Raw genomic sequence first — 19,610 nt, forward strand, 5'->3', positions numbered from 1 at the left:
CATATTTTTGGTGACATTTCTTCTTTTGTGTGTGTGGCAAACAGATGGCCGTCTTACTCGTAAGGCAGTTTCTCCCTAGGCTGAGGTCAGACAACCTAGTAATCTGCTTGGGATTCCAGAATTCTGAGCGCAACTAATGGGGGAAATCCTAAAGTTGGAACTAAAGTCCTAGAGGGGGAATCATCTCAGGCTTGTGTGTAGCAGGAACTTAGATTTTGGGTCCTTACGTCGCCTCCACTGCCCCCGTTCGAAAACTTTGGGTTGCTGATCTCTTTTTCTTCCTGCCTAGAAGGGAACAAAATAGGGGCATCCATTGGCTTTGTGCAGAGCAAGGAAGTCCTGCATTTAGGAAAACTCATTATCATTATCCTTATCATCCTCATCCTAGAACTGCAGAACTGGAAAGAGACCCTATGGATCAGGAGGGAACATATCTGAAATCTTGCTATGCCAATGCCGTGCGAGGGGGGGGATAGACTAATGTTTCCTCCTCTTAGAGCTTTGCCATCATTCTTTTCAGCTGCAGGGAACAGGAAGAGGGGCTGTAGTTATGAAACACACACACACACCCCGGGAGAAAATAGAGTTTTCCTTCCCCCTCCCCCAGCACCAACCTTCCTGTCTTCTGAGGCTGGAAAAGAAGTGTGGCTGCCTCCCCACCCCACCTCCACTGCCACAATCATGAGGAGTGGGGAGGAGGGGGGTTGTCTGCAGCAGCTGTGGCTGTTCCTTCTTTCTGGGGCTCAGTCCCCACCTCCGCACTGTGGCCGCTTCTCAGCAGGTTGGGTGAATAATGCCAGGCCCTGAGGGCCCCTGTGACTTTGGCAATAGTAGTAGTAGTAGGAGGAGCCAAAAGAAACCACTTGCCTGCTGCCAGAGAATTGAACCAACTGGCCCAGGTGAAAAACAGTGGGTGGTGGCAGCAGTGGCTCCATTGCCACCCCTAGCAGTCTACCGCCTGAGGCAATTGCCTCACCCACGATTAGACGGGCCCTGCTCCTTGCATGCAATAGAAACAGATCCTGCAATGTGTGTTGGAATAGCAACCTGCATATTATGCCTTTAAGAGGTTTTGGTGGGAGGGACTTGGGGTTAATGTCAGTCAGTTAGAGCAGTGGTCCCCAACCTTGGGCCTCTAGATGTTCTTGGACTTCAACTCCCAGAAATCCTGGCCAGCAGAGGTGGTGGTGAAGGCTTCTGGGAGTTGTAGTCCAAGAACATCTGGAGGCCCAAGGTTGGGGACCACTGACTTAGAGTAGCTAGCTGTTTCCCTCTCTACCTCAGATCCCCCCCCCCCCCCGTCTTTTTACCTCAATCAGGGTTCTGGTGATCAGCAGTGTGTCTGTTAGAAACAGTTAGGTACAGTATAGTAGCAGTGTTCAGTGTTCTGTTTACATAACTAGTCAGGTAGTGAAACAAATGGTTACACTAACCAGTAAATATATTATACTATGTAACATGTGAATTTATTTTTTTTTATTCTGATACAAAGATTTTGTAAGTAAAAAAGATACATTTTTATTCTTTTCTCAGCAACATAGTCTCTGATTGAATATATTGAGACTATATAATTGAGGTAAATCTGACTAAAACTAACTAATAGTGTGGTGTGGTGTATTTGAGAGAGACTTGTGAACTATAACAATCTTTTCTGGTGATCCATCTGGATTTTTTCTCTGCTGCATAGTTGGAGGTTTGTTTTTTAAACCAGTAATTTTCCACATACTCTGCCCAATAATATGAATATTGGTTTCCCTCCTGCCTTGCTTTGTAGTGCCATTTTGCGTTTCAGCAGCATATTTGTGTTGGTTGGGGAATGGAGGGGCTCATGTGATGTATGTACAGTCCTGCCTTGGAGCAGAGAGTTGTACTTGATGGCTGCCAGCTGTCATGGTTGTTGTTTTAACCTTGGGCTGGCTAGAGCCTGGGACGAAAGTTGCAAAATTTCTCAGGTCTTAGAGACCAAGGTGAATGCAGCAGCTGCCTCCCAGAATCTACATTAGGATGCAACCCCCGGCTTGTGTTGAATGACTCTCACTCCATCTTAGCTGAAAGGAACAAGAAGGAATCCTGGAACAGATTCCAAGGCTTGCCCTTGACTCCCCAAGGATCTGGAAGCTGATGGAAAAGCTCCAGCCCAATCCTGTCTGTGGGAAATAACATTAAGCTTAGGCCTATCTTTTTGGAGATACACAAATAGCAGCAATATCTGCCAAATGGACATGAATGCCTTTTTAGAAAAGCAGCTAATTTGAAAAGCATAGGGGAAAATCCTACTGACATTTTCTGCATGCTTAAGAGCACACACTGAAACAATTTTTTCCATATCCCAGGCTGGTCAGGATGTGCCCACTTGTCCAAAATAATGCAAAAGAACAAGGGTGTTATGGCTCTGAACAGCTACAGTAGTTCCCTTTCCATGGTTGCTATGGGAACAAATTCTGGTCATAATGTTCGTGACTGCAAAAGATAGGCAGTATGTTAGTTCTATTATGTTGCAAAGTTTCTGGTAAAGTTTTCCTTTTTCTACACAGTAGAAATAAAAAGATCTACAGAAGACAATAGCTGCAAGTTCCCCAGAGTCCTTTCTCATTAATTGGCACTTCAAGTCTCAGTAACTCACTCAGCCATTTATAGGAGAAGGAATAAAAAATGTTTCTGTACTTACAGTTGCTTGAAATTATAGACTTCTGTATACTGCTTTCTTTCTGCACACATACTAGCAACCAACTGAACAGATCAGCAGCAAAAACAGCTGCCACCAACCGATGAAAGAGTGGGATAGAACAAACAGCAAAGAGGGGGGACCTCTTTGAATTCGAAGGCTGGCATGAAGAATTGGTTAGTGCTGAACAGATAATCACCTCAGCCCAGAAAAATCTTTCCCAGTCACTCAAACTACAGACAACATGTGAGATTGTAAATAAAGCTTCAACCTGTTAATCATTTATAAAGTTGTTCATTGTTATATGAGGCATTTAACCTAACTGGTTATCACTTTATTATTTTCTTTCTTTGATATAGACATTATTTTCTTTCTTGTATTTGAAGTGCAAGTACTTACAGAACTTGAAAGAAACAGTACCAATTTAGAGAATGTGCTCTCTCTTCTTTGGCCCATTGGGGGAAATGCTTTTAAAATTGTTTGTAAAAATGTTGGAATTAGGTATGAGCAATCAAATACGCTGTCAGTGACACCACCATTATTCAGGACAAGATGGTCATGATGAAAACAAATAGGGAAAAGCTACGGAAGTCTCTCTCAAAATTGGGTGAATGTACAGTATGTTAACATTCAAAACACAGGTGATGCATCCTGGAGCAAAATGTAATGAGTTCCCACATTTGCTAATGGGACCTGAGACTGTGACGAGATGAGTGACCCCAGTAGGACTTTGTGGTTGTGTGGCTGCTTTTAAAAAGGTGCAATCCAGGTTGGAGTTCCTTAGAAAAATAGTGCCCTATAGAAATCTGTGGTGCAACCTACACTGTACAGCAACCGTAGTATGTACAGTCTTGATCAGTACATCTTAAGAAGTTATGGTAGAGCTGGAAATGATACACAACAAGGCAACCTTTTCTGGATCAAGGGGCTTGAAGCCACTCTTCATGAGGACAGTTATATATTATGTTAGGCATCCTTCAGTCTCAAGGGACTATGGTAATGTGCTCTGTATGGAGGACTTGGAACAGCATCTAGTGTGGCTGAGAAGGCCAATTCGAGAGTGGCAATCCCTTTCCGGTTGTTTCGACACTGTATGTGAAGCTGGCGTGTCCTCTCCAGAGGACGAAGCCTGGGTAAAATAATATGGAGGATAGGCTGTTACCTAAGCAGCAAATTCCCTCCTCTCCACGTCACTGAAATAGTCCAATGGAAAGGCAAGAGCCAATACAACTGGTTCCAGCAACGTCGCAGGAGTTGACAGAACAACACGAACTACTGCTGGGACTCTGGCTCCGGATTTTGCCTCAAGGTTAACTCCTAAAGCCTTTTCCATCAGTGGATATAGCCACAAGGCAGTGGAGGTTTAAAACTGGAGTTTTCCTTCTCCTAGATGGGCTGCCTTCCAAGGCTCACAAGCCCCACCTACCCAGCCTGCTCCCTAAGAGTGTGGAAGTACAGTATGATCCAACCCCTAAAACTTTCCTGATCCCCAGGTGTATGCAATGCTATTTGCCCTTCCTGCTTACCAGATTAAAGTAAAAAATAGAATCAGAGAATTTCATTTAGTGCTTCTGCTCACACTCATTTAAAGCCAAACCTCCGTCCCCCTTTGACCATGTGGTCAGGGAGAGCAAAGGTCTGCCTAGAAAAATATAATTCCCCCCCCCCCAAAAAAATGTGCTCCCAAGAGAGCTCACCTTCTGCCTCAGTTTCCTTCTCAGGGAAAGGTGACAGTTATAATGTTGTGGCTTTTTAGATTAAAGGAGCATAACATGAAGAACCAAATGACAAGATATTAAAATTATGCATGGCATACATGTAGCAAGTGGCACTATGCAGGTTTCTAGAGAACTCGGGTGGATGTGAGCTAATCTGTTGTGCTCGTGCATTGTTGCTGAGCTTCCAAGAGGCACCTGGTCATCTGTTATGGAAGCAAAACACTGGGCTAGATAGATAGGCTTTTGGTTTGATCCAGGAGAGCCCTTCTCACAGTCTTATTGCACACAGATGGAAAGGCTTCTGGGTGAACCTGAGTCTGTTGCTGTGTGATTTTTCTTCTTCTTAAAACATGTTTTTTTGGGACTTGTGCAAATGTTGGCTACTTTAACTTTTTATTATAATCATCTATCTGAGTCCAGGTTGAGGTAAGGTGTGCAACGCCTGTGAGATGACAGGACGTAGACATGCATGCTGTCATTTCCCTATTGGTATTGCTACAACTCCTGCCTTCCCTCCTTCCAGATGTGCTGCTCCGAAGGGGTCCATCCTCAGAACAAAGCACTGTGGGTGGGGTGGCCCACCAGCACCCTGCTTGGGAGAGTCAAGCTAGTTGTTTTCACACCCTAACCTTTGTTACAGCTAGAGAATGGCTGGCGGCATTCTGTAGTGGAGCAACAAGGGGTGACTTGTTACACACAGCTTACAGGAGAGTCAGACATTAAAAGTTGTGTGTGTGTGTATATATACATACATACACAAAACTTATAATGTCTGACTCTCCTGTAAGTTGTGTGTAACAAGTACTGTATATATATCTTTCCACGAGGGAGGGTGAGCTAGATAGCTTCAGGTGGGAAATTCAGTGTGCTGCACTGTTAAAGAGAGGCAAGTGGTCAATTATTTCATTCAATATTCTGACTTTACTACCATCAGGAGCACCATTTGGACTTTGTGCCTCAAGCAAAGAAATATCTTGGACCATCTCCATATTGTATTTCTGTAGCACATGGCAAGAAATAAAGCAGAATTATTTGAGTCAGAGAAGATCTGATATCCCATCTAACATAAACTCTTAGAGAATTTTTTTAAAAAAAGAAAAAAGTGCGGGGGGCATAAACTCCTACAAAGCCAAAGTTATAAGCTAGTCAGAGTTAAACACCTTCAGATCCCATGGAGCTTAATAGGAAAGTTACACTGTATTCAGATGCATGTGGAAATTCTGCTATATCAGTGGTGCTTTCTCCCAGTTAAGTATGCATAGAATTGCAATCTGGCAATGCAATCATAGACAGACAGACAGACAGACAGACAGACAGACAGACAGACAGACAGACAGACAGACAGACAGACAGACAGACAGACAGACAGACAGAAGCAAATCTCATTGAATTGAATGATGCTTACTCCCGAACAGGTGCATACAAGGTAGCAGCCCTAACTTTTCCCATTTCCAACTCCATTCTGTGCGTAATCTATTACTCTTTCTGAACTTCGGCTGATACCATAAACATTCAGTATGGTCCATCTCTTGCTTGAATTCGAGGGTCTAGATATTTTTTTATGGAACTTTGGTTTGACACTGAGCTTGCAGTATTTTCAGGTTTGTGGCCTTGTGAAACATTCCTTTAACAACGTGTTGCTGTTAAGCATGTGTCGCAGGTTGGCAGTAATACAGACGGCTGTACTGAAGCACTCACAAGTTGGCAAATGTCATGTTCAAATCCACTCTAGGTCAGTCACGTGTGGGCCGGCAAAGGCGGGCTTGTTTATGCAACTTGAACTGGAACTGTTGCTTGTTGTTTCCAGAAAGACTGAGCAGACGTTCCAGTTCAATTAACGTCTGAATTTCAGCAAGAACACATTTGATTTTTTTTTAAAGGGCTGGATTCTTTTTGCATTTTGCTTTCCCACAATCTCCTTCTGCACCTCAGTTTATTTGGTGTGTTGTTGGTGATAGCAGCCTTGTAACGTGAATCCTTTCTTGATCTATACATTGAACTCTCTATGACATAGGCATCCCGCAAAGAGGCCAGCTCACAATGATTCAGGAACACAATCACACACAAGACCTTCTAAAATTAATAATAATAATTGTAATCTGTCCAGGGATTTTTTGCTACCACTGCTTATATAAAAACAGACAGAAGAAGCACTCTTTCTTTGGCTAGAAACAGATGTCAGAAAGCTCTTAATTAGAGTTGAAGTCATGGTAACATTACAGAGAGCTGATGGAGGCAGTCTTTTTTATTTTTTGTCAAACCAGACTTCAAAGGAATCCCATGCTTAAATCTTAGAGACCCATCACTAAACAAAGCCCTGCTTATTTGCATAATCTAGGTGGCAAGAGAAGCTCCTGACACTCAGATGCTTACATTAGCTAAGGATGTTATTGATTGATTGATTTAAAATATTTTTACCCCACCTTTCTCCTTAGAAAAGGACCCAAGGTGGCTTACAGCATTTAAAAACAATATTTAAGAACAAAACAATGAGTGTACAAAGGTGGCACACATCACCAGAAGTCAATATTTAAAGCTAATAACACTAAGTGGAGAAATATTAAAAAGAAACAACAAAATGCCACTCTTAGAAATGGGAAACACAAGCAATGCTAAAGATACAGTCAAACCAATGATGCATAACAATCTGACTAAAAAGATCACACTCAGGCAGCCAGTCATTGAGAGAAAGCGTGCCTGAAGAAAAAGGTCTTGACCTGCTTGTGGAAGGACAGCAAAGATGGGGCCAGCCTGGCCTCCTGTGGGAGGGAGTTCCAAAGTCTTGGAGCGACATCAAGGGCGCTTGTGAAGGTGGAGGGATCGAGAAAAAGGCCTCCCCTGATGATCTTAGTGCCCGAGCAGGTTCAGAATGGGAGACAGAGTCTTTGCGGTAGCTTGGGCCCAAGCTGCTTAGGGCTTTATAGGTTAGAACCAGTACTACAAACTGAATTTTCATTCACCAAATCCCGAGTTTGACCTCTAGTCTTTCCTGCCAAAGAGCAAAACAAAGCACCCAACACTTCAAGGAATAAGTGTCCCACTTCAAGGGATGGCACATGCAGTTCTATCACCCAAGTCAGGCAGACAAGTGCCACTGCCCTTCCACCCACCCACCCCACTACTCTTGCAGAGCAGAGTGAGAAGACATAAGTGGCACTGGATGATGGCAAAGGGTGGCTGCTTCTTGCCTGTCTATTTGAAGGATGCCTCATCTGGCTGCATGAATTTTTTTAATGGCCAGTTGTAGTCTACATGGCCATCCCTCTGTTGGTGTGGTTAATGAGCAAAGTTGATGGAGGGCCATAGGTTATCCAACCTTGCATGACTTCTCATTCCTTCTCATAAGGCATGTAGGAGACTGTCCTTTACCAAGTCAGGCTGACGGCACCACTGGGTGGAGGTCCAAACTTTGGTCAGACCTCACCTGGAGTATTGTGTCCGGTTCTGGGCACCTCAATTCAAGAAGGATGTTGACAACCTGGAACGTGTCCAGAGGAGGGCGACCAAAATGGTCAAAGCCATGTCCTATGAGGAGCGGCATTGGGGGCTGGGAATGTTTAGCATTACGAAAAGAAGGTTAAGAGGGGACCTGATAGCCGTGTTTAAATATTTGAAGGGATGTCTTGTTGAGGAAGAGAGAGGTTTGCTTTCCACGGCTCCAGAGACTAGGACAAGGAGCAATGGCTTCAAACTACAGGAAAAGAGATTCCACCTGAATCTCAGGAAGAAGAACATCCTGACAGTCAGAGCCGGTCGGCAGTGGCATAGGCTGCCTCAGAGTGTGGTGGAGTCTCCTTCTTTGGAGGCTTTTAAGCAGAGGCTGGATGGCCATCTGTTGGGAGTGATTTGATAGAGTTCCTCCATGGCAGGGGGTTGGACTCGATGGCCCCTGTGGTCTCTTCCAACCCTGTGATTCTATGAGTCTAATCTGATTTCATTCAGGCCTTCATCTGTTACATCGTATAGTTTCCCTTTAACTTTTCTTTTAGCAGGGGGAAAAATACTGGTCCCCACTGGGACTCAAACCAGCAAGAGTGCAGGGCCAAGTCACTGAACTGGGATGCAGTGCAGTGACGGATTGGGTTAGTCTGGTTCCTCTGTTCTTTTCTCAGATGGGAAATCCAGGGCTGTGTTTGGGGTTACAAAGTGAAGTTCAGCTGCCAGTTACCTCCCATCTGAGTAGGGGACGTCCTTGAGCTGCGGCATGCCTTGAAGCCTGTTGATTATTATTCTGGTAGCAAATCTGGAGAGAGAGAGAATGAGAGAGAGAGAGAGAGAGAGAGAGAGAGGAAACAGGGCCAGGGTTGTACAAGGGAAGGAGCCAACTCAGCTTTCTCTCCTCCAGATTTTTCTTTTCTCTCTCGCCAGCCCCCTCTTTTCCAATTCCCCTTTTCTAAGACTGCACATGAAGATGAAATTACCAGGTTAGAAGGAATGGAAACAGCTTGAGGAGGGGGGGGGGGAGAGAAGCGAATACAACAAAGCAGAAAAGATTTATGGAGGAATCTCTCAGGATGCCAGCGCTAGGGAGGAAAAACATCCCTTCGCCCCTGTAACGTTGGCCCAGGCGACTCGGTGGAGCCAGGGGCCTGAGATGATGGGGTGGAGGGGCAGCTAGCGGTCCAGGAATGTGCCTTTGTCCTCCTTCAATTTATGGGCTGCTTGGATTAGATTGCAGCAGGAGGTGCTGCCCGGGCGGGGAGGGGGAGAGTCTACAGCACAAATGTGCGTGAGAAAATGTGCATAGGTGTAGGTAGGTAGGTAGGTAGGTAGGCAGGCAGGCAGGCAGGCAGGCAGGCAGGCATAAGTTAATACATACCTGTGAATGGATTCCCCTTTCATATATGCTCATGTACTTTCCTTACGTCTGAAAAGAAGGGGATGGGATCTGTATGTAATACCAACAAAATTGAAAAACAGCTCTTATGGTTTGGGATCAAGGTTTTTTAGGGGAATGCACAGAACTGATGGGCAATTTCTAAAGGGATAGCAACGTGTGGGAAAGTTCCTTTTTGGGGTTGCGAATCACAGAAGACCTGGTCATGATGGGAGTTATGGTCTTACAGAGTACAGTGGGGTCTCGACTTACGAACGGCTCGACATACGAACGTTTCGACTTATGAACCGCTCTCATAGGAATATATGGACTCGACTTACGAACTTAGATTTGAGTTACGAACTCTTTTTTTTCCTTTTTTAAAAAGCTAAGTCATTTTAGGTTAAAAGGAAAAAAGAAAAAATATCCCCCTCTAGTGGCAGAAGGCGGAATAGCAGCTTCCCATTCGTTTCTATGGACGAAAAGAGCAGATACGGATTAAATGGATTTCAATGCATTCCTATGGGAAATGCAGATTCGACTTAAGAACTTTTCGACCTGAGAACTGCCTTCCAATACAGATTAAGTTCGTAAGTCAAGACCCCACTGTATCATTTCCAGGCTTCATGAAAGAGGAGCAGCTTGCAGAAATTGTTTGCCATAACAGTAAAGTGGAAACCCCATATCAGGGGCAGTATACCCAAAATGCTGGTGACAAGAAACAAAAACAACAACAACCAAGAGGTAGCTGTTGCCCCATTACCTCCTTGTCGGCATCAGGCAGATGTCTGGTTAACCAGTGTAGGAGACAATGTACAAGACTTAGATACTGTACATCTCTCAGCTGATAAAGAAGAGCTTGTCTTATACACTGGGTTTAAGTCTAGAAATCACAGGCTCTGCCCTGGAATGACAGCTTTCTTCATTCTAGTAAGGAAATGTGCTTCTCTGCAGCTGGGGAAGGTCTTTTTCTCCAAATGTGCTCAAAGACCCTCTATTCTTTGTTCACATGTTTCACAGAGGTCAATCTCCGGCAGGATGCAGCCCTGAATCCTGTGGAGATGTACCTCAAATTGCCTCGATCCTCCCTGTAGCTTTTTAAAAAAAAATTGGCTTTCATCAACCTGATGAGGAGAATGGTGCAGCTGAAAAGTCTGCTATCTTGCCTATTCTGAATGCATTTTCTGAACAAAACCTCTTTGAAAATGATATTTTGCTGTATCAAGCAAAGTTGCATTTGTCTGATTTTCAGATTTGTAGTAAACACAAAAGAGAGCTACAGTATTTAGTGGTGGACCGAGCAGCACTGAAAGAAATCCCTGAGTTGTATCTCCCCTATGCCGTGTAGTCTCGCTCTCACACCTGAACTCCAATCCTGGGACAATACTGGCCTTCTTTGATAGGGTTGCTGTTTAAAGATAATATTTTTGGGGTGCTGTAGTTTAGACATCCTGAAGCACAGCAACCAGTATCCTGTTCCATAGCTCTTCTGGCACAGCAGGAATGACTTCACCAGCAAGGGCAGATGAATGCTAATTAAAGAGTTCCTGCTTTGATTTTGGAGTGTGCATGACTTTGTCTAATGATGCAGGAGTCTGTGGAGGGACTGTTTCGTCCATGGCAATCTGCTGCTGCCAGAGAGATCATTCCGCAAAACCAGCAGAGCTGCAGAATACAACAGTGGCTTAGAAATGCAAAATATTATTAACTGTTCTTTTAAAGCTGTTTAGTGTTGTCATAGATGATCTTGTATCATTTGTTCAACTCAAGACTGATCTGAAATATCCCTTAGTTAGTTAGTTAGTTAGTTAGTTAGTTAGTTAGTTAGTTAGTTAGTTAGTTAGTTAGTTAGTTAGTTAGTTAGTTAGTTAGTTAGTTAGTTAGTTAGTAAGGAAGGTTGGTTGGTTGGTTGGTTGGTTGGTTGGTTGGTTGGTTGGTTGGTTGGTTGGTTGGTTGGTTGGTTGGTTGGTTGGTTGGTTGGTTGGTTGGTTGGTTGGTTGGTTGGTTGGTTGGTTGGTTGGTTGGTTGGTTGGTTGGTTGGTTGGTTGGTGGGTGGGTGGGTGGGTGGGTTGGTGGGTTGGTGGGTTGGTGGGTTGGTGGGTTTAGTTTCTTTCTTTCTTTCTTTCTGAACATTTCCAGCAGCACCTACTACGGTAACATGTTTTTTCTAGTTTGTTGTTGCTTTTGTTTGGATCAAATGTTATAAAAATATGTATTGTTTGGCTTGCCCACACTTGTCCTCCTTAGTTGTCAGCAATAAGACCACAAAATCGAACATAACAGTCTGAGTAGTGCTGCTTGTCCCACTACATCACTCATCCTTCTTTTCAGATTGTGTACAAGAAGTCCTTATTATTCATTATGTGAATCTTGGTGGGAACCTGTGTGACGAATCCATAGCAGCAGTGTGGGCAGAGTAAGGCTGGTATCAGTGTGGCTGGAGCGACACCAGTTTTGCTTAAAGGATCTGCCATAGAAAGCCAAATTCCAGAAAAGGCACATGCGATACAAAGGTTCATATTTCATACCACTGATTTCCATGCTTTTCAAGTAAGGAATGTGGAATTTAGAGATCGTTGTGGGAATGGATGAGAGAAGGTTATGTCAGTTAAAATGAAGTAGGCTGTTAGGACAAGAGACAAGGAATAGTAGGTTTGGAGATGGGGGACAAACCCTTCATGTGGTGCTAAAACCCCACCCACACTGCCTTCTCTTCGAATTGTCTCTGTAGCTTTGGGAGTTTTACCAGGTACAGACCAACAACATCCTTAAATGTTTATCCAAGGCCTTAAGAATCAGACATGTGCTCTTAAATGCAATGAAACACAACAACTGCATGAGAGGACTCTTCCCAGATAATCAGGTTGCAGTGCAAAAATAAACAGAAGTAAAACACTGTTCACTCGTTTGATGGAATTTAAATGGCTGTATCCATTTCCAAGTGCTTTTCAACGGCTGCCTGGCCTTGCTGACTGTAGTATCCTTGGAAATGTAGTCTGGAAGAGCAGCAACAAGAACAACAACATCTCCCCATGTCTGATTCTTAGGAAGCTACATTTTTCCCAGTGCAAAAATTGCTTGGTAAATTGTGTTGTTCAAGTTAAAAATGCAGCTATTCCTCCAGACAGCAAGGAGACCATGATTACTTATTGTCATGCCCGGGGCTTCAGTGTCGACAAATGCTTTTTTATCAAATAATCTTTCTCCCTGTCCTCTCTCCCTTTAAGATCCACACTGATGAGGAGTTGTGATGAATTCAAAACATTGGTTGCTCTTTTGTGACATTTGGTGTGGTCCTAATAAAGGTATTGCCCAATCATGAATTTTGGATGGTCCAATGTAGCTGCTTTCATTCTCTCTCTCTCTCTCTCTCCACTCTCTATATAAAATACACTTCTCCCTTAGTGCCCTGGCACCCAGACCACAATGTATACACTTGCTTGTTTCTTAGGATATTCATTAGCCACTGTTCAGATAAAAACAACCTTAGAGTGCTGTACCAGTATAAATATTTAAAAAGAAAGTCACACACTTAAAAAAAAAAATCTAAAAATCATACATAATGTTCAGGATAAAGACATTGGTTTGTGTTCCATATACCTGTACATAGCATTCCATGCAAAGTGTGTGTGTGAACTAAAATTAGTGAGTCTAATTACAACAGTCCAGCAAAGCACATTTGTTCATTTTTGTATCCCTTGGTTGGATAGCTCAGTGAGTTGGGTACCTGGTTGTGGAGCCAAATATTGGGAGTTCAGTTCCTCACAGTGTTTCTTGTGAGTACAGCCAGCCTGTGTAGCTTTGTGCAAGCTGCACAGTCCCATGGTTTGTGATGTCATAGGAGCTGGCCAATCGGTAGTGTCCACAGTGCACACATAACCAGCTTGAGTAGCAGCAAAAGGTTGGGAACAGTTCAGATGCAGTGACCTTGTGCCAAGCAAGGGGCAAATGAGAGGAAGATGCTGAGATGCATCAGGTGATAACAGAGTTTTGGTGCTATTCACAATGTGGGGAGGTGACTGATCCCTTTCTCACTTCTCAGGGGATAAGCCACTGGGTAAAGCCAAATATATTTGCCTTTCAGCCTTCTAAATACATCCCCTAGTAGGGGTTACACTGCAAGCCTATGCAAGCCTGTTCAGATGTAAGCCCTATTGAGTTCAGTGTTAATGACTCTCGTGGCAGAGTATATGCCACCATCCTCTTGAAACTAGACCTTCCGGATGTTTTGGACTAAAAGTCTCATCATCCCCAGTCAAGTGGCCAAGGATAGGAAACTTGTCTTCAGAACATTTGGAGAACCCCAGCTGAAGGAATGCTGTTATGTAAAATTAAAATTTCAGTGCCTAAGTGGGGCTTCAGATGGACCTCTTCTTTGGGTGAAACTGACAAATGAATTTTCCAAGGTCATTTAAAGTCTATCCTTTGCATAGCTGCTTCGGATGGGATGGGACATTGTTCAATTCCCACTAGCCCTGAGGATGGGAATTGTGATCAAGCTCCATCCTCAGAGGCCACACATTGCCCATCTCTGTCTACAGGACTAACGGACCTGCAGAGTTATCCTTGAAAGGGTAAAGCATGATATCTTGAACAGATCACCTGGATGTGTTCCAAGATTCTGAATTCTACCCAGGTGCACTAAATTCTCAGGTGTTCAGAATATGCTGGATTCTTTCATCTGTCACTCCTGTGATATGGGCACCATATGACTCCCAGAAAAACTGAACACAAATCTTTAGGCTAAGTGTTACCTTAAAAGCAAAGGAGCTTCCAGCCAAAAAGAAGTTCTTCATTTAAGTATGGAAACTGATCCCTTCCTAATCCTTATATAAATTGCATTAAATGACCTAGTGAACAGATTCAAATAACCTATCAATTTTTTTCCTGTTTTTCCAACTGGACACAAATCAGTTTCTAACTGCACCTTTTGTGTCCAGCCACAGCCCCTCTCCAAAAATAAAACACACCCCACACTGGGAGAGTGGCATCAGGCACGTTGCCTAACCATGTTTCCAAGTGAGTGCACTCACAGAGCCATGTCGAAATGGGGCATAGTTATCCACCATGAACATCCATGCTTGCACAGATGCTGGCATGAGAGCCAGTTCCCTGTGTGCTTGGCTCCAGATGCTGTCTATGTGAACTACAGTTGTGTAGACAGAGTGTTGGAGAGTAAAGGCAACAGCAGTACAGGAGTGGCTTTAATGTATGGATTCAGCCCTCTTGAGATTCAAAATGATTAGCTGAGCGCACTTCTCCCCTTGGTAAAGGGATCTCATCCATGCTTCTTTCTAGGAAAATAAGAAAAATTATATTTATTGTGGTGCAATGGTTAAACTGCAGTGAAGATTCTGCTCAAAATCTGAGTTTGATCCGGATGGCTCAAGGAGGACTCAGCCTTCCATCCTTCTGAGGTTGGTGAATTGAGTACCCAGCTTGCTGGGAGCCTGTGTGCAATATGTAGCCTGCATAATTATAAACTGCCCAGAGAGAGCTTTCAGCACTATGGGCTGTTTAGCAACATGTTTTGCTTTTTTGTTTTGTTTTTTATATTTATTAGAGAAATACACTTATGATAGAAAAGATGGTAGAAGGCCTCATTCTAGCAAACTAAGGGGTTGGCTAGATCGCTGGTTCTTAACCTTGGGTTACTCAGGAGTTTTGGACTGCAGCTCCCAGAAGCCTTCACCACCAACTGTGCTGGCTGGGGTTTCTGGGAGTTGCAGTTCAAAAACATCCGAGTAACAAAGGTTAAGAACCACTGGGCTAGATGGCTAAAGTGGAGCAGTCTTGCATACGTGACTCAGGTGATTCTATTTGGCCCACCTCCATGGAAAGAAAAGAAAGAAAATGACTACAACAATGAACCCCTCATTGCCCCCCCTCCTGGTTCTTCCTTTATCCCAGAGGAAGCTTTCAATTTCCCCCCCTAAAAGATACAATGCATCCTCCCTCTCCCCCCTTCCTGGAGAAGTAGAGAAAGTTTTTAATTTCTCAATATTGTGAATTTGCTAAGCTTTGCTTTGGCTTGATCCCAGCAATGGCATGCACTGGAACCCAAGCAAAGCAGAGTGATCCTACTCACTCCTAAAAATTAGTAGCTCCTGAACAGGCAGCCAAAAAGGTGTCGGTAGAACACTCTGGGGATGGGCTGGTTTGCACTGGCATTTACACTGTGTACATGGAAAAAAGAATGGGCCAGCCCATTCCCAGGAAATGAGTACAGTTTAGTGGCCAGCAAGAGTGTCCAGAGGAGTTTTCCAGAGGAGAGGCTGTATTGTGGTATGTTGGCTTAATCCACCACTACAATATTGTGAGTCCATAGACTTTAAAATAATGAATAAAGTGATCATTCTTGGGACAGGGGTCTCTTAAACCCCGCCATGGTAATCAGAGTAAGATCCCTGCTATTTGGCCTAGAGGGACCATTAGGATGACAAAATAAAGTTTCGGGTAGGTGTGTTGGAGGCACTTCAGGTATTCACTTGGTTCATATTTCTAAGCCAACCAACAAGATCCCCATCTGCTGCACTGATGTGTTAATGGAAACACATTTAGCCTTCAGTTTTCTTATTTTTCTCAATCTGGCCATGCATCCACTGCTTGGCTCAAAAAAGCACCAAAATGTGTATGAAAGTGTGTATTTGTGGATAAACTATCTTGAGAACCGTGTGTAATTTGAGAGAAAGTACACTTTGAAATGTTTATTTCTTTTGAGAGAGACAAAGAACCTTCAAAAATGCATATTTCAATGCAAACTTTAGTGACTTCTATTGAAATAGGATGGAATAAATAGAACACTGACACTGATCAGAAATGGACCAGTTTATTCATATTATCTGTATGTCTGTGTGTGTATATATATATAAGAGAGAGAGAGAGAGAGAGAGAGAGAGGATAAAAAAACCAGAAAAGGCTTTGGATGGTCTGAACCCCATTGATTTTAATGAGTTTAAGAACATCTTGTTTCGATATTTTGTTGTGTTCTGTTTCTCAGTAGGATGGCTATTAATGCCATACTGTAGTGCTACACTGTTTAAATGTCCAGGTTTTGGAAAACTTTGAAGGGATCCTGGGGGATTTTTCAAAGGACTGCAATCAGGATCAGACTGGCTGATGTGTGGAAAGTGTGGGCATAATTCACTTACTGGTAAAATAAGATAAAATAAAATAAAATTAGAGGTGGGCATGAACTTTCTGATCAAAACCATGTACAGAGAGAATTGAACCCTTTTCTCCTGTGCCACAATATAAGCTGACTCTCCCCAAGCTGATAACGATTCTCAGAAGAAAGCAGACACCAGTACCAACGAAAACTGCCCTCCCTGGGTTTGGGGATGACCTTTATCAGGAATACAACACCGTAAGGGTTAACCCCGAAACGTTTGCCCCCTTCTCCAGTAGTTGTTTGAATATACCTGACATATAGCATCGTTCACACATTCTATGTTACCAGGATCTAGGCTGACTTGTGCGGACTCTTGTGATGTCAGAGGGGCAGAGCAGGCAAGGGTTGGAAGGCAGTTTGACTTCCCTTTTGTAGTTTGCTAAACAGGCCAGGCAGTTTCTCATAGGAAGCTAGGGAATGGGGAGAGGTTTAGTCCAACAAAGTAACTGCCTGGAGCTCTGCTATGTAAATCAGCACATGTAAATGTTTTGCAAACACACCAGCCCAGATTGCTGACTGGGGTTGGGCAAAGGGATCCCATAATTCCTCTGTTACAGCAGCATCACCGGCTGCCGATCTGTTTATCGGCACAATTCAAAGTGCTGTTTCTAATTTATAAAGCCCTAAATGGCTTGGGTCCAAACTTTCTCTCCCTTTATGGTGCTGCTTAAGATCATCTGGAGGGTTCTTTCTCTCGATCACCTTCACAGGTGCATCAGATGGGGACCTATGAGAGGGCCTTCTCTGTGGCTGCTCCCAAACTCTGGAACTCCTTCCCATGGGAAGACCAGAGTCTTTGCCCCATCTTTGCTGTCCTTCCACAAGCAGGGAAAGGCTTTTCTCTTCAGACAGGCCTTCCCTTAGTGAATGGGTGTCTGAGCGGTGTTTTTAAATTGAATGTTTTGCCTTACTATTTTGAATATATTTTTGGTATTGCTTTACTTTACCGTTTCTTAGAGTCGTGTTTGTTTGATCGTTTTTTAGTATTTGTACATTTACTGTTTTTAGCTTTAATTATTGTCTTTCAATCATGTAAGCTGCCTCGTGTCCTTTTTAAGGAGAAAGACATGGTAAAATATTTCAAATAAATAATACATTTTGTTGTTGTTCTCTGTTCTCTCTGAAAATGGTGCTGAAAAAGTGGGCACTTTAAGGTTACTTCTCTTTAAATATTAAGTTTTTTTAGCATTGCTCCTTGGCAGAAAAGAAATGCACGATGTTGATCATGGACACTTCATTCTAAGCATGCTACCTTAGGTCATCATTTTCAAAACCATTTTTAAACGGCCTCCTGAAAGAGCCTTTAAACCCCTACTACACATATTTTTATTTACTTCTATGAGGCCAAATAAGTTCATTAGTTTTAAAGCAATAAATGAACGTGTTACTTAGAAACTGAAGTGTTAAGGTGCTAGACATTAAAATACTTACCATAATGACACTGGCCCTTATGGCCAAAATAGCAGCACCACCATCATCAACAAGAGAGTATTCGCTTTACTTTCAAAGCTTGTACCCGAGCACTGGAAACTCTTGAAACTGTGCAAAGAAAACAGGAAGAAGTTTTGTGAAGCAGTCTGAGAATGTCTATAGTTTAATAGGTGTGGTCATGTGCCATCAAATCACCCCCTGACTTATGATGACCCTAGGAAGGAGTGCTCTCCAAAATGACCTGTCCTCAACTGACCTGCTCAGCTCTTGTAAACTCAACTCTGTGGCATCTTTTAGGGAGTCAGTCCATCTCACATTTGGTCTTCCTCTTTTCCAGTTGTCTTCAACCTTTCCCAGTATTTTTGTCTTTTCCAGAGAACCCTGCCTTCTCATGATGGGTCCAAAGCAGAACAGCTACAGTTTCAGCATTTTTGCCTCCAGAGGTAGTTCAGACTTGATTTGATCTTGGCCCCACTTGTTTCTTTCTGTCCAGGATATCAGCAAAACTCTCCAGCATCCCATTTCAAACAAATTATTTTTTTTCCCCTGCCATCTTTCTTTACTGTTCAGTTTTCACGCCCATACATAGTGATCAGAAATACAAGAGTGTGGATGATCTTGGTTTTGGTCTCCACCGGCGATTAAATATGGTGTAATATTAGCATACTAGTCGTACCCATCCTACTGTACTGGTCAATAGTCCCACTTTTAGTATTGTTGCTTCTAGTAGAAGGAGCAGCTGCGCAAGCAAGAGCCATAGATAAATAATATGATAAGTGGATGATAAATAATCTGTCCCCCCAAAAACACAATAGCTGTACAAAAGAAAAAATAAATAAATACAATAAAATAAAATACAATGCAATAATAAAAAAGCAACATGCTTGAGAGCCCAATCAATTCTGCTGGAGCAAATTGACCCCCGAAAGGGCTGGTGAACAGTGCCCACTAGATTTAGTTAGTGTTTAGAGTCTCAGATGAATAGCAGCCACAGCCAGAAAGCCCACCATAAAAGCAGGATTACTTTGATAGAGTATTGATTTTCCTCCATGTGCCCATAAACCAGCTGCACATTGGATGTCGGGGAAAAGGGAAAATATTTCTCTATATAAAACTAATTCGGAGATCAAAGCCTTGGGCATCAGGTTTGGCTCTCTCCACCCTCTGCCCAGCCACAAAGTTCATCTGTGTGACAGGAGGATGATGGAAACCAGATGATCTAAGGAGGGAGGCTAGGAGACAGTGTGGGTTGGAAGCGCAGCTCCTTACCAAACTTCCTCTCCCCTTCCTGGTTAGAAGTGAGTGAGGAAACTCTGAAACTAGCTTGGAGGTATATCATTGGCACAGGAGGCTTTTCATTCAACCCATGTAGGGTTGCCAGGTCAGCAGCATGCCATCCCCCAAGATCTCAGGCCCTTGTGATGTCACAGAGCAGGCCCATGTGATCCCAGGGGTGGGTCACAGGTGTGGACTCTTGTGATGTCAGAAGGATGGAGCAGGCAAGGTTTGGGAGGGAGAACGAAACAGTTTCTGGACAACTGATTAAGGAAAGGACCACCGGTATGGGTGGGATCCTGGGGGAAAGGGTTCAGAACCTGGGAAAAACTCTGCCAGCTAAGCAATTACGGTTGCCAGATACATGGGTACCAAAAAGGAGGACAAAGGAGGACATATTGAATGTTTCATTTGAATCGTTCCAGATTAAACCCACAATCAATACAATTTTATTACAATAGCTGCCAATAAATGTCTCTTGGTGAACCGACGAAGAAACAGTCATGTTAAAAATTAAAAATAAATTCAATGGAG

The sequence above is a fragment of the Pogona vitticeps genome, chromosome 2 (genome assembly GCF_051106095.1).
Source record: "Pogona vitticeps strain Pit_001003342236 chromosome 2, PviZW2.1, whole genome shotgun sequence".
NCBI classification, from domain to species: Eukaryota; Metazoa; Chordata; class Lepidosauria; order Squamata; family Agamidae; genus Pogona; species Pogona vitticeps.